At 44.8% G+C, this 5,924-nt stretch overlaps 1 protein-coding gene across 2 annotated transcripts in view; it reads right to left on the reverse strand.

Moving 5' to 3' along the window:
- Positions 1–5,924, reverse strand: part of LRIG1 (leucine-rich repeats and immunoglobulin-like domains 1) — a 61,228-nt gene that overhangs the window by 36,912 nt on the left and 18,392 nt on the right. The gene's annotated exons all lie outside the window — the stretch shown is intronic.

The raw sequence follows: 5,924 nt of genomic DNA on the forward strand, positions 1-5,924 counted from the left end.
ACAAGACTTTTCCCTTCTACAGGACTACTGAATCTATTCATCAGTTTTTCTTCCAGTAATTTGGGCTCCGTCTCCTACAAGCCTGCACTTCCAGATCAGATTTGTTACATGCAAGGACTGCAGGGCTGGATTTTAATCCTTCAGGAAAGGAGTGCTGATCAATGGTTTAAGCAACCTGCCGATGGTTTTACACAGAAGATGGGATTTTCAGAGCAGGAAACAGATAAGTAAATACGATCTCAGCAAAAGTTACAGAACATTGTTTCCTTAATTCCTAAGGATTCTTCTGAAAACTCCCAGCTTTAGACTATGTTACAATGATTTGTAATGCACAGGAATACTGTAAGAGGGCTTGCAAACGTTCTTGCAAATGTTTCCTCATCTTTCGCTACCTTTGTCCCACTGTGCAATTAGGACAACTGCAGTGCCAGTGCTCTGCCCAAGCACCAACTGCAGGATCAGAGCCTGTAACGATCACCTGTGTTTGCTGCCCTACTAGTACCAGGCTGAAGGATTCGATCTAATGTTTTTCTTTAGAGAAGGTACTACACGCTGTCCTCAGGGTTTCTGCAGCCATCAAACAGTTAAATACCTCTAGACCTCATCTGTACTCAACAAGGTCTAACTAAAAATCCCCTGAGTCCTTTCCTCTGACTCCTTTCTGGCCTGGATCAGTAGAGAGAACAGTAACCAATTAAAAAAATACATTGCGCATTAGTCACAAGAAGTAGACCACATGCCTGATGTGAATTTAGACCAGTCACTGATATTACTGGCAAGGCTGCGAGTGAGGCACTCCAAACAGAGACGCTCACCAGCCGCTTGAGAACTTGCTGAATAATAAGAGATAGCAGAAAGGGTTCAGACAAGTACTGTGCCTTAATCTGGCCAGCTACCCACTGAGTAACCAGAAGAGGAGACAGCAGCCAGTGAAAGCACTCTTGAATGCAAACCAGGACGTCCCAGCTCTCCCGACAAAGCATCAGCTCTTTGAAACAAAAAACTGACGGATGAGCCGACCACAGCCGTCCAGGCACTGAAGCTTATAGGTGTCTAGGAGCCCGTCTTCTCCAGCTTCACCCCCATTTCAGGCTCTCCCAGGGGTTCAGACAAGCCCCTTTCAAAGAAAACCTCTCCCCACAAAAGAAAATACCGATAGCACATGGCAAGGGACCTGCTCCCCACACTGCGATCTGCTCCTTTACCCTCCCTGTTATTAAAACCAGATTGTTTCACCACCACATTTGCTGGTGTCTGTAACAGGAAGAGGGTAAAAACTGCATCCCCACAACTCCTGCTTTCTGGAGTTTCACCCTTTAAACAGCCAGCACGTGACCCTCGCTTACACTGGGCAAACATTCACAGAAATGCTTCTTTGACTAAAGAGATTAAATGCTACTTAATTAATTCAGTGTAGGCTCACAAATCATTAAGGATAAATTTTACACCACTATAGCAATGCGCTGCTAATGTGGTGCAAAAAGGCATCAGGAGAATTAAAAGAAAGTCATTAACTTATGTCCCCAAATGGGTTATTCCATAGGTTACACGCGTACAGGTCTCTGCAACCACAAACTGTATAAAAGGCAATGATATAGCTACTATCCAAATGACCAATATTAATTTACAGCTAGGAATAAAGACTGAATTTTCACATCCACGGCACACAGTAAAACAGAACTCCAGTGAATTTATACTGTAGTGAGACTAAAACACCAGAAAATTCACTATACCCAGATTTTTGTGACCTCCATAACTTGAACACATGGGTGAGGGGGTTTTCTTTTCCCCAAGGTTGCAAGGAACTTGATTAGTAGAATCAGCAAATTCAAAAATTTCAATCTTTTTTCCTCCTCAAAAGAAGAGAGTCCATTAAATGTGTGTGTGACCCTGATTCAGGTACCTCAACACGGACGTAAGTGAAAGTAAACCCCAAGCATGTTTTCTGGAGCTCTGCTGAAGCAGGGGCTGTGAGTACAACTCTGATCTCATCTAGGCTGTGACGGCTCAGATGAATCTGGCCATAAATTAACAGGAAATGAAGGCTTGTACAAATGAACGTGAAGAATCTATAAACTACCTGACAATCCCCGCGCAGGGCAGCTAAGTCTGCAAGGGAGTGAGAGCACAGAGCAAGTTTGGCCATGCAGTGCTTTTCAGAAGCCAATGTTATTTTTCTGGAGTATTAATATTTTCTGTGCTTTAGTTGTTCAGCACATATACAATCTGCCCGCCTGCCAGATCTCCCAGCCTGTCCCAGAAGACAGACTTTAAGAAGGAAAGAAAAGGACAGGAAAGAACTATTGTTTGAGCCATGTTCGCACTTTCCAGGTGACTTCTGTCCATTTGCCTCTTGCTTTTCATGTGCTACAGCTGGCAGATTAGATGGATGCATTATTTCACACAGGAAAAAAAAACAGGCTCCTTTCTCTCCCTCTCTGTCTCCTTCAAACATGGGCTGACTCCAAATGTAACTCTCAGCTCCAAACACCATCCCGGCCAGTCCCAGCTGGGGAATGTCAGACAGTTTGCTGCAAAGCACTGCACCCTCTCAAAACACTGCACTTCAAACAAAACCAATCCGGCTGACTTTTCCCATACACAGCATGTGATATGAATGCCACATCGTCCAAACCTTTTACTAGCTTGATTACATTTTATTTTTCATTCTTTCAGTAAGAGCTGAAATGTGATTTAACCCTTCCTGTTATTACTTGGATCCTTTCAACTCGCCTGCCTTTGTTCCCAATCTCATCGCAAGAGTGTTTTACAGAAAAAAGACCAGCGACGTTATGATTTGCCTCTCCCCTTTAGCAGTGACTGGAAAAGGGCTGGACTTTTCCCAACTAGTTTCCTTAGTTTACACTTCATTGGCTTCAAAGGTGACAGATCAGATTTTAGTACCAATTGCCGAAACCAGGCTTTAAAGCACAAGTTATCAGTGCTTCCACAACCAGTTTGCCTCCAGGTGTCTTTTCCTCTCCCCACTCCTTAGGTATCACAGCCTGGAAACAGCTTTCCCTGTCTCACTTCAGCCCGTGTTACCTCAAGAGTATACGATGACAGGGCTTCAATGTGAGATTGAGCAATTAGAGCATGGAGCAGGAGCCAAGTCTCTTAGTTTCTATTCCTAGCTCTGGCACTGTCTCATCTGCCTTGGGCAAGTTTCTTAACCCCTCTCTACCTCTGGTTTACCAATGTGCATGGGAACGTACTACCGGACTAGGATGATGCAGGACTGCCTTCACTGGGGACTAAGAATTTGGAGTGAATGCAGCTCAAATGAAAAAGAAATCATAGGAACTAAGGAGCCCATCCAAGTCCATTTGGGTTTGCTCATGAACATGGGAGGATCTGGTTAAAACACTTGAACTTTCCAGCTCATACCCAACCTCATTCCCAGAGACACCCCATCTGCAGCTAACGCAGGTCTTGAACTGTAACATCTTAGTGCCAAACTAAGGTAAATGAGTCAGCAATAGATTGCTTTCACACTGCGAGCTGTATACGTATGGCACTTGTTCAGGAACTGCTTCACCCTCAGGTCAGCACCAGCTACAGCTGCGAACAGAGAGGAGAGCCCAGGGAAGCTACCCCTCCAGCCACCGCCGCTTAACCCGCCTGCACCCCCGGTCAACACCCCAAGGTACCACAGCCTCTTAGCCCTTGCACTTTGTTCCGCTCTTGAACAGACCCCTCAGGATTACAGGAGATTTGGATTAACCTCAGACAGCTCTTTGCTGAACCAAGCATGTGAGGACCACGTCAGGAAGTGAATGCGCACGCAGTGCTCCTCCAGGCTGCTGTGAGACAGAAAAACAAGCAAAATGTTCCAGCGAAGCCAAAGCGTGTTTGGGTTTGCTCTAAGTCGAGAGAGAGCCGAAGGGGGTGGCAGGAAAACAACAGGTGGCACAAAGTCAAAAGCTTGCAGCATTTCCAGGAATCTCAGCTTGTATTTTAGAGGTAAAGTTACACTTTAATCCCGGTGGGTTTCTCATTCGAAGCGTCTTTGTGAGTATTTATTTGATAAACAGGTTGTGAAACATTTTCCGCTAGACCTAATAGGAGAAGAATTCACCTTCCTCTTTGCAGCAAGCCTGTCCTTTGGAGAACACTAATCAGTTTAATTTAGACCGTGGCTTCAAACTACTTGTGTGAAATCGATGCAGAGAGCGGCGCAAACACACTCCTTTGTTGTTCAGGCCACATTCACTTCCCCTCAGCAGCTGCCCATTAGAAAGCTGACAGCAGAAAATCAAAGCAAGCAGACCCTTAGATGGGAATGTACAAGGGGCTTTAGTTGGACTGATTTAAATACAATCAGCACAAAACCTCCTGGTTCCGACAGAGCTTGAATTAAGGCTGCCTTGGCTGCTGGGAGTCTGCAGCCCAAATGTTTGGTGTGAAGCGAGGCTAAAGGCAGGGAGAAGTCACATGCTTGGCCTTCATGTCGTGTCAGCTTACAGAGCTGGCTGAGCTCACAAAAAAAAGAGAGGCAAGCTGTAATACAGCAAACCTATTAAACCAACACCTGTTATAGGCATCAAAAATAAAATCAAGCATCAAAAGAGAGGCTCTGCACCTCGGGTAGGGTTCTATTAATATGCGAGCACTTTTTTTTAAATTAGCATACAAGGGAGATGGCAAGACTAGAAACAGAGATATTAAAAAGTTCAGGGTTTGGTTAATATTTCCATACTGGGAGAGCATTGAAGAAGCCAAATGCTAGTGCCAGAAAGAGTTATGGGGTTTGCTACTGAAGGACAGGCAAGGTTTGGTGTCAGAGACAGGCCATGCAAAGTGAGACGGATCACATATACTGTGACTAACTGATGCCTGGAATTACCTGCCCCCCTCCTCCACCTTCTCAATTCAGAGGAGATGGAGATTTAATATTGATCCTCCTAGAAACACTCAAGAAGATTCAAGATATGGGTTCCTACACTCTCACCTTAGATGATCTCCCATCTGATTTTAGCCCATCACTCACTACACACAAAAAAATTTAAAAAAAAAAAATCATAGTTTCAGAGTGCAATGCAATGCCTGAGCAATGTTCCTGACAAGGATGAAGGGGAACTGATAATGTGGGAGATGTGTTTGTGTTTACAACAGCAGCAACATAAGTGTTTGTTTGTTCTGGTCACATTGTTACAATCAATAACTGAAGATCTGTCCCAAGTGCTTCTTATTAATGTATGGAAAGAAGGAAAAAGGAGAATGTCCTTGTGACCTGTACATCAGCTTTGACTCAAAGTTCATATAGTTTATAAACGCACAATTTCTTGCATGATTTTAACATGTTACTTGTAAAAATTTTTTTGCTTCCAAAGACTCTTCTTCCAGAAAGATTCCTCTGCCGTACCAGAACTAGTGAAAGAGCTTCACTACTCCAAAGCAGATCTCTGCAGCAGAATATGAAGTGAACATGCAGATAACATGCTGGAAATCTGTGGCCCACCATCCCTAAGGACAAGACCTTCCCTAAAAGACTGAACTGCCCAAAGTACATAAGCCCTCATGCTTCCCCAACTGCTCCTGGAAAGCCCCACTAGCTGTCTGACGCTTTGCACTATCGTGTCAGCCTCACCAGGATAATTCACGAGGCTCAAGATTTTGTACCATTACAAGAGTGTACATTTTTATCCAACACAGCATGCACTGTATTTGCTTATGGGAACAGCCCCACTGTCCTTTCAGAGTAAGGCTACATGGGTTATTGTCCAGGCAGGAAGCAAGGATGCATGGAAGCAGCCCCCACTTTTCTCACATGCTCTGACTCACTCCTTCCCTGAGGAATCCTGGCAGATTCCCAGGCTGCCACAGATACAGCTCTGTTTGCTCAGGTGCTGGCCGCACACACAAGAGCAGAGCAGTGGCAGGCCAAGCAGCCACCACATTTTAGGGTCAACCCCCTCCCCCCC

The sequence above is a fragment of the Pygoscelis adeliae genome, unplaced genomic scaffold (assembly GCF_000699105.1).
Source record: "Pygoscelis adeliae isolate BGI_AS28 unplaced genomic scaffold, ASM69910v1 Scaffold67, whole genome shotgun sequence".
NCBI classification, from domain to species: Eukaryota; Metazoa; Chordata; class Aves; order Sphenisciformes; family Spheniscidae; genus Pygoscelis; species Pygoscelis adeliae.